Below are 9806 nucleotides of genomic sequence, written 5' to 3' on the forward strand. Positions count from 1 at the left end.
TTTATTTTTGGTTGTAAAGATCAGTATCAGTCGCCGATCAAATTTCAATGTTGATTCAACATTCACTATTTGATCGGTACATCAGAACGTTATTACGTCGAAAATATGACATCGATTCAATGTCGAAATGAGGTTGTTTCATCAACAGATAGCTACACCGACGCATATGATCGAAATCATAACGTCTAATATATGTTGAAACTTGGTTAGAGGAATCGGACATTGCGTGCACTATTAGGACGTGCATGTCTTTTGACTTATTTACTGATATAATTTTAATTCGTTATAAAAACCCTATTTAAGTAAATTAAACACGTTTATAGCAGTGGTTATTTATAATAAATCCACAAATGAGCAGCAAAATCTAGCAGGCTCTTACTCTGACACTGATAAAATGAGCAGTCCTCAAAGTTTCCGTGATTTCTTGTCCGATGCATCCATTTTAAAATTAAATGAAAGCATATCCTACCGAAGATTGCTCAAACGGTATCGGCAGGTCATAAACACACGAGAAGGAGCGTTAATGAAAACCATGAATGCAACATATATGTGAAACACTGTTAATATGAAGACTTAAGATGCAAAAGCCTCTAAGTACCGTCTGAAATTTTTATCAAGCTCGTAGGTTCAGTAATTTAACTTGAATGGCAATTAATAGGTCCTTTTCATTGCCATTAAAGTGAAATAACTGAACATAAACATATAAGCTTGATAAAAATGCTCATTTTAGAAGAATTTTAGAATTTCAGATGGCACTTAGAGGCTTTTGCATCTGAAGTCTTATATATATATATATATATATATATATATACACAGCTACAGCTCTGGAAAAAATTAAGAGACCACTCCAAGATCAGAAATCAATATTAAGTGGTCTCTTAATTTTTTCCAGAGCTATATATATATATATATATATATATATATATATATATATATATATATATATATATATATATATATATATATATATATATATATATGTATACTGTTTATATTTTAAAAATGCATAGAACATAAAGCTTAAAAATTGATCTTCATGTTACATGCATAAATAGGCCTGTGTACATATGTAAAAATATATTTAAAAAATATAGCCTATTCATGAATCATGTTATGTAGCTATAGTTTTTAACAAGAGACAATATTGTGAAACAACGAATGTGAAATGACTATGAGTGTACACAAAGCAACACACACACACACACACACACACACACACACTGATGCCTGGATGCTATATGCAATCAATCACACAAACACATATTTATCAAAACCAGCAAGTACATATACTTCAATTCATCTACTCAACCAACAAAAAGAATCAAAATGTTTTTTGAGACTCCATCCTATCTTACATTTTCTCATTCTGATTGCCATTGCTCATTGTTTCAGTATATGTGTTAAGTTCAAAATCTTCAACGCTAGTTCACATACTGTGTTTGAACTCTAGCTCATAATACTGTATGGTTAAAATATGTTTTGTTGTTGTTGTTGTTGTTGCTTCTGTCCTGGTGCCCATTGTAGTGGACATGAAAAAATCGAATATATTGTACATTTATTTTATTTATTTTTTTACAGTTAAAGGGAAATCTGAAAAGCACAAAAAACTGGCTTTATATATAACAAAAGTAAAGTGTTGGTATAAAAATACTCCAAGCACGTTTTCCAAAAATATAAAGAAGTTCTTTTAAAGTTTCACTTTCTCATTTTGCACAATGGGTCGATAGAACTACAAAATGCATTTTAAATTTATGATTTAATAATTGTATGTAATGTTATAATTCTATATGTTTATGTTTGTAAATGCTGCATGACTGTGACGTGTTTTAATGCGCGTGCGCGTTGAACGTTCGAATCGCTTTCATAATGCTGTAGCGGATCTGAGTTGCCATGGAAACGGGGAAACGTCAAGCAGCAAGCCTCCGTCTCGCTGTTGTTTTCACTGATTTTAGGTAAGTTTAGTCCACAAAATCACACACATAATATATAAAACTGTTCCTGACACTTTTCTTAAGTGTAACTGACACACTTCTGTTGAATATTTACTTAAAAGAAATGATTTAGTGTCTTTGAAAAAGTCCGTTAGCATCTCAACCGTTTTCAGAAGCGGTTGGCTAACTATATTTTGAGCCCTTGTTTAATGAAAGTTTGGGCTTTTAATCTCATCTTTATGTGTAGATGAGACGTTTTGATAGCTTTGTTAACGTTTTTTTGGCATATTATCAATGAATGATGGTAAACTTACTTATTTCTTTAACCTAAAAGTATGCGCTGGCTGTACCGTTAATCGGTGACGTCACTTACATGAGCGCGAATATTAGCTGAAATAACACGGTTTGATCTCTAATGGTAAACAAATATTGATAAAAATTGTTCTGTAATTTCAGGGACGACAGAAAACCCCCTCCAACAAAGGGTAAATTCCAAAGTTTGCAGCATTTCTGGAGGAAACAGGTGAACTGAGAAAGCTCATTAAATACTTTAAAATGCATTTATTTCACAATATATCTTACCTATATCACCATGCATCTGCAGTTTTCTTTTGTAAAATTATTTTTAATGCATTAGTTAAGAAGGCTTTGACATCCAAACGTAAGTGACACTGTATGTACAATAGTGAATTCTAATACTAAAAATATAAATTCTGTTAACTTAAGAAATTATTTTTTAATATTATGTATATTATTCTTCCCACCTCTGCTCTAGCTTGGTTCCTTGTAATAAACCTGTAATAAATGTGGTTGGCTCTGTGACAAATTGAATGTTATGTTCCTAGATCCTTCCATGAGGATGGCCTCCTGCACCCCAGCAGAGCTGAGCGACCTCCTGTCAAAGGCCATGAACCAGATGACTATTGTAAGCAAAACCTCAATCATTCACTACACTACTGTTGAAAAGTTGTGGGTCTGTAAGATTTTTACATGTCTCTGAAAGAAGTCTCACATTTTAAAATCATTAACCACAGGTTGTTTCAGTGAGGTTGTTCTTGAAAGGCCTGTAGGCTAAATAATCAGCTAAAAGAGGTAACATACGTGACAAGTATAATGTTATAATGCTTGTAGTTATAATCATTTATTTAGCTATTATGATAACAGGATATCATGGTCATTAACCTATTTTATTGTATTTCTCTGTCTATTTGTAGTTATGTTTGCCAGTGACAGACGCCATACTGTTCCACTCAAAGGTATTTATTTATTTGTATACGTGCATGCATTTTTTAATGATAAATTCTTAAATACTTTTTACTTATAAATGCTGATTGTGGTCCAGGGGGTCGACAACTTTAGGCAAGTAAGTTATTTTCGACAGAAATCTGGGCAGCTTACTCATTGCTCATACTCTTAGCCTCTAATGTGTTTGAATTTATATCATCAATGCAATATCAGGGGGTAAAGATATCATTAGAGTTCTTACAGTTATGGCTGTACTATGCTCTTGTTACCAGATGAGATGTAATCTCTAGCGTTTGGAGCTGTGATTCTTCAGGACAAGATGCCATTCACACTTGATACATGAAGATGGTGAGTTTCACAATAGCTGCACAGTCACAAATCAAGAGACTGACTCAAGCTTTCATCCTTATGAACTCACCCATATGTAGGGATGGGTACCGAAACCTGGTATTAAACAGGCCTCGGGGCTAAATTATGAAAGACCAGAGTATCGATAAGCTTGAACAATATTGGTTCTGCCGTCGGTACTGGAGAAATTACACGCACTATTCATTATTGCTATATAGATGTTAGGGCTGGGGAAAAAAAATTGATTCACCTATCGCAATTTGTTTATGATTTTAAAAAAAAAACATTTTTATTCCAGAATCAATATTAATTCATATGAAATTTCTCTATTTTAGTCTTTGCCTATAGACGAGGTGGACAGAAGTTACCCACTCTTGTGTCATTATCAATGCTGGTCACGTGACGTAAACCAGTCCTGCTGTTAACGAGCAGAATTACTGAAGGAAAGAAACAAGAACAGAAAAAGAGAAAAACTTCCAGCCACAGCCTTAGATGAAATCAACCAAAGATAAAAAAAAGACCTTAAAGGGTTAGTTCACCCAAAAATGAAAATTATCCCATGATTTACTCACCCTCAAGCCATCCTAGATGTATATGACTTTCTTCTTTTAGACAAACACAATCGGAGATATATTTAAAAATGTCCTGCACTACAAAAAATGATTTTCTTATTTAATATTTTCGTATTGTTTATATTCCAAATATCTAGAAATTGTTAAATCAAAAGGCTTTTTCTAGATAATTAAAATTACATAAAATATTTCTTGTTTTCTGGGGGGGGGTAAGAAAATCTTGTTTCTGTTTGAAATCCCAAGATGAAATTCAAAAATCTAAAATCTGTTACAGTTGCCGATGGATATTGCCGCGCATATTGTAGGCAGCCTATAACACATCTCGATTGAGACAGACTGCTTCAAAGCTCATATGTGCTGTGATGCACGGGATATCTGTAATCACATAAACAGTAACATCTTCTCAGCATGTTTAATAATAGAACCCGTTATAATCTGTGATTTTGTCTACACTGGATGAGGAGTGACGCAACACAACAAATTCCTGACAGTAAACTGGTTTCCCGTTCTATTTTTGACGTAGACCAAGTGCTTTGCAACAGTCGGTCAGCTTTTAGCTGTTGAGGCGCGACACAAAAAAAGTCATGTCTGGTGTAGACACGGTGTTAGTTGTTGTTTAGAGTTGTTTAATCCTCCTCTGCTGAGATCTTGAGAGATTTAATGTCTTTTATCTTCAGTTGATTTCATCTATAAAGCAATGTTAATTATGTTCTTAATTTGTATATAATAAAAAGAACCGATAAGAATACCGTTGAAGTACCCGATCAATAATTAACAGTAGCAATACCGTTAGACCTATAACGATACCTATCCCTACCCATATGACATAACTGACATAACTTCTATGAGTCACATGAAATAACTTCTTAAGGCTGTCCTAACCTAATGTAGCTTTACCCAACCACTGCATGGAGGCTGAAAGATGGCTTCCTGAAGATGAAAGGACAATATGGACTTGAGGAGGGGAAATACTTTATATGATATGTGAGGATTAGGAGGGGTGTTTTATTCCAACTCTAGTCTTCATACAACATGTGTTTGTCAGGATGGTTGTTATTTTGTAAGATTGGGGAGAGACTGTACCTCTCATTTGTGTGTCATGTGCACTATAATTTTAGAACAGGAGCTTGTACTGCTTTGATTTGATTGAAACGTTTCAGATGGAGCTGTTTTTTACTTTCTGTTCCCATTATGTTCATTTACATGCAAACAGCTCATGGTGAAATTTTTCTAGCACTTATATATACTACTACTATTACTACTATTAATATTGTTCATATTATTAAACAAAATTAACAAGGTCTTTTAAAAACATAATATAATGACTTTATTATAAAAGGACCCACTATGAAAACACAGTTTTACAGTGTTATTCATGTCTTTCCTTTTACTTTACAGCACATCACTGACAGGCTTTCCTGTGTAACACTGATTCAAGTTTTCCACCATTGTATTTATCCAAATGAGGTTTGTAAATGCATGGATGTTTCATATTTTGCATTAATTATTTCTTTTATATAAAAATTACAATGTAAAAGAAGACGTGACAAGGTCATTGGTCTTCTCACAAAATGCCACGTTAGAGGAATATTCAGAGGGGTGAATTGAAATAATTTCTTTTGGGCATTATCATGCCACAAATATTGTATATTGAGCTAAACTTAAACTAAACCTGGAATGATAATTTGTGTTACCAGATGAGATACTTTGTAATGGGTATGTATGATGTATGATTTTGATCTGTACTATTTCTATTGCAGGATCTCAGGGATCCCCAGTTGAAGGCATCAGGACATCAGATGTTGGCCTGGACAGATGTACCAACAGTACACCACAAAGACCTCTGCTTTTAAATGGATGGCTGATTACTACCATGTTCTGTGAGGGTATTATTATAGCAAAACTGAGCACCTGTGACAGTGGGATTTCTAATTTTAAAGAATAGTCATACATCAGTAAATTATTTATTTATTTTTTTATTTAAAAATTTGAAAGGATTTTTAAAAGTTGCAAACTTTTTTCTCCAGTTACAAAAACAGCTGTTACACCTTTTCAAATTCTTCATTGGAGGTGCACAAATCCTATTTCACAAATTAAGAAATTCATATGCTCACATTTAAGCCGTGTTCTTCAGACACTGTAACAGTCCTGATATGTCACACTTTGCAGTATCTTTTTATTAACATGAATTCAAATTTTAACAAATATATTCAAAATGTAAAGATATACAATCTGACAATCTGATCTTGTCATTATTAATCAATCAGTAATCAACACTGCACCACCCCGAAATTACATGCACTGTAGAAGTATGGTTTTGGCAAGAAATAAACAGTAGCTAAATATTTATTATAAATGCTACTATTTGACATTCAGTATTTTAGTCTATATTAAAGGGATACAAGTCTCTTTTATGTATGATTTTTTTTTTTATTACAAACTGTTTTTTGTTTGTTTGTTTGTTTTTAGCTAGCACTTAATATTTCTTTAATGTTACCACATGAGAATAGCCAAACAGTGTAGGTGATTCACAAAATCATACACAAAGAAATGTGCATGATTGGCCAAAGTTTTACTGATCTACAAAAAAATTGAGCTTATGAATTTCTTAATTTGTGATTTGTAGAATAGGTTTAGTGCACCTGCAATGAAAAAAATTAAAGGCAGCGGCTATTTGCACTAAGTGACAATAGCACATTATTTTCTTACACTAGGTGAAAATAGTGATAGATTCTATTTACAGCATGTAAAGTATCAATTCTTTGCAATAAGAGTAAATAGATGCTATCTATAGGCCTACTTAATATTGGCAGATACTATTTGCACCTCAGTATTTTTGTACATTAACAGGATGCAATAATATAGAGTGTAAATGATTGTATTTATTAAAATGATTAAATGGATGCTGCCTTATTGGTAGAATAAAACCCTCCCTACACCTTCTCCTAACCCTACCCAATAAACATTTTTAATAATATTAAACACTCGTTCAGTTTAGTTCCGCTTTTAGAACATTATTTTCATTTTTATTGAAAATAAATGTGAGCTTAGCAAAAGGCAGATTTGAACCTGCATCAAAAGCCAGAACTCCCTACTCGCTACTGCTGTGTCACTGAAGACGTTGCCTTCTGTGCTTCTTTTTTTAAAACTTGAGTGGCCCAAAAGCTAGTGTAAATAGCGTTTGCCAACAAGGGACGCTATTTGCACTTTATGTAAATAGACTCTCCGAAATTTAAAAGGTGTAACTGTTGTGTTGTGTTTTTGAGAGAGAAAGAACTAAGTTTTCAACTCCTAAAACATTTTGATGACTTCACTGAAATATTGTCTACTCCTTCCACTGTCAGTTGCTCAGTTACAATACAATAATGCTAGATATAATACAGCATGTGCATAATTGAGTCGCTATTCTAACAGCTGGGGGCTATAGACTTATAATAAATGAGCAATATTATAACAAATATGCACATTTCTGCTAGAGAACCACCTGCACTGCAAATTTTCAGGAGTGACATTCGCATTTATCCAATTACAGGAGTGAATCCGTTAAATCATTGGGGCACTTCATGAATTGACACTGGTTTACATTTAAATAAAGATGAAATATTTTAATTTTTATATAAATGTCAATAATAATTATGAAATTTAAATATTCATAAACCTTGAAATTAAAAAAGTAATTAAAAAAATATATTTCATTGTCCATGGTATTGAAATTGTGGGTTACATCTTTGTCACCCTTTTCACCCGATGAGTTTACATTCCTGTTACAAGAGCAAGGAACTTACATTTTAATTGCAAAGGAAAACCAATTCATCGTCTATATTCTTCTGTCCTCCATTTTTAAGGGTAAGATTTCTTTATACATCATCTAGTGACCCATATGTCTTTATTTTTGTTGAATACAAAAGGAGAGAGTCGTAAAGTCTCAGTCACAGCAAGAAAAGAAACTGATGGCGTATTCTGACTCAGGCTGTCAGTCCCTTGATGTTCTGCATTACATCTCCTTTTGTGCTCCAATAAAAATAACACATTTGGTACAAAAGAACATGACCAGTTTTATACTTGAGTAAATATTGCTTTTAATTTGTAGCTTGAGACTATTTATAATAGCTAATAATTAACTTGTATACCTCTTTGTGTGTATTTGAGTGTAAATGCCTTTTCTATGTTAGTCTTGTATAGAAGGTTTGTATGCTCTAACGATGTAGGCTATTTGTACCTGTATTTTGTAAATATTAAAGCAATGTTAACTGAATGTGATGTGTGATTATTTTGTAAACAGGCTTATCTTTTAGTATTAAGTGTTTGAGATTTTTAAAATAAGTAGAAAATGTGTTAATTGTATAGAGTTATTTCACCCAAATGAAATCAACATCAACGTTGGGTAAAGCAAACCAGTTAGATCGATTTCATGTTGAATTCGTGTTGATCTACAACGTCGTTTCACTCAGCTGAAATCAACATCGTTTCGACGTTAGGTAAGCAAACCAATTAGATCGATTTTATGTTGAATATGTGTTGATTCTACAACGTCGTTTCAACCATCCGAAAATCAACATCGTTTCAACGTTCGGTAACCAAACCAATTGCGTCGATTTTCCGTTAGATTTGAATGGCGTGTCTGACGTTGATTCAACATTACCCCGATGAGCAAACTGATGCCGGATCAACGTCGGAGATCAACGTCGTTTCGATGTCACGAGAAACGTCGTTTCTACGTTGATTCTATGTCAGTTTGCTATCTGGGAACGGTCCAATGTGATCAATAAACATTGATAATGTAAACAAATACATGGATGATTACTTCATAGATGTAATTTTAAAAGTCATTGCACAAATATGAACGTATATTTACTTACCAGAGTTGATGATGATGATGATGATAATGGAAGATAAATCTGCCGCGTGCCGACAAACTCTCCAGCTGCCAGTCTATGCCAGCAATGCCGATGAACGAACGAGACCTTTTTCGCGCTTCACGTGATCTCGCGATAAATAATGAGAACTTATACCTTAATGGTTCAGCATATGTTTTTAAATTGAGGCGACACATACTCTAGTTCAGTGAACTTACAGACTAGTTGAGATAGTAAAAACCTAACATGTTAAGTTGAACGAACAAATTCAGAAACTACAAGTTGTATCAACTTACAAAATTACATTGAACAAACTAAAATGCGGAATCATTTTTTGCAGTGTAGTTGTTTGTCCTGTAGAGCTGCACTGTAGAACTCTGTACAAGACATCTCATAATTCAGAGTGATGATCAGCTCACTTTTTATTTCGTACATCTGACCATTTATTTTTCATTGCTGAGAACACCCTCTCCACATACCCAGTGGAAGATGGGATGCTGAGGACAAAGGACACCACAGCAAGGATGTTTGGGAGATCAGCTGCCTGTAGAACTGCCATCCACTTCTCTGCTGTTCCCTTGGATACCCAGTCATCATGCTCTGTGAGATGCTTTAGAATGTTGTTGGCAGTAACACACTCATCATAAAGCATATCCATGGAGATGTTTTGCCTGCTAACCAGGTGAAGCTGCTCAATGATCTTCTCCATGCCATCATAAGAGATCCTCCCAGATGTCAGAGAGAGGGGCTGTAGATGGAAAAGCCAGTTGTCTTCTGAAAAATTTAACCATTTTTGTATGTACGTAATGGCAGTGTTTAAGAAGGCTGTAAACTCCTGTCTGGCAACATCAGCA

At 33.9% G+C, this 9806-nt stretch overlaps 1 long non-coding RNA gene across 2 annotated transcripts; it reads left to right on the forward strand.

Moving 5' to 3' along the window:
• Nucleotides 1-1796: 1796 nt before the first annotated feature.
• Nucleotides 1797-6069, forward strand: LOC125246208. 2 transcript variants are annotated; one of them, XR_007179767.1, is made up of 8 exons: nucleotides 1797-1952; nucleotides 2388-2454; nucleotides 2777-2856; nucleotides 2966-3023; nucleotides 3146-3187; nucleotides 3449-3524; nucleotides 5495-5563; nucleotides 5857-6069. It is a non-coding gene; the product is annotated as an uncharacterized LOC125246208 (long non-coding RNA). The 2 variants fall into 2 exon arrangements; XR_007179768.1 differs by lacking the exon at nucleotides 2388-2454 and having other exon boundaries at nucleotides 1914-1952.
• Nucleotides 6070-9806: the final 3737 nt, after the last annotated feature.

The sequence above is a fragment of the Megalobrama amblycephala genome, linkage group LG14 (genome assembly GCF_018812025.1).
Source record: "Megalobrama amblycephala isolate DHTTF-2021 linkage group LG14, ASM1881202v1, whole genome shotgun sequence".
Classification (NCBI taxonomy): Eukaryota; Metazoa; Chordata; class Actinopteri; order Cypriniformes; family Xenocyprididae; genus Megalobrama; species Megalobrama amblycephala.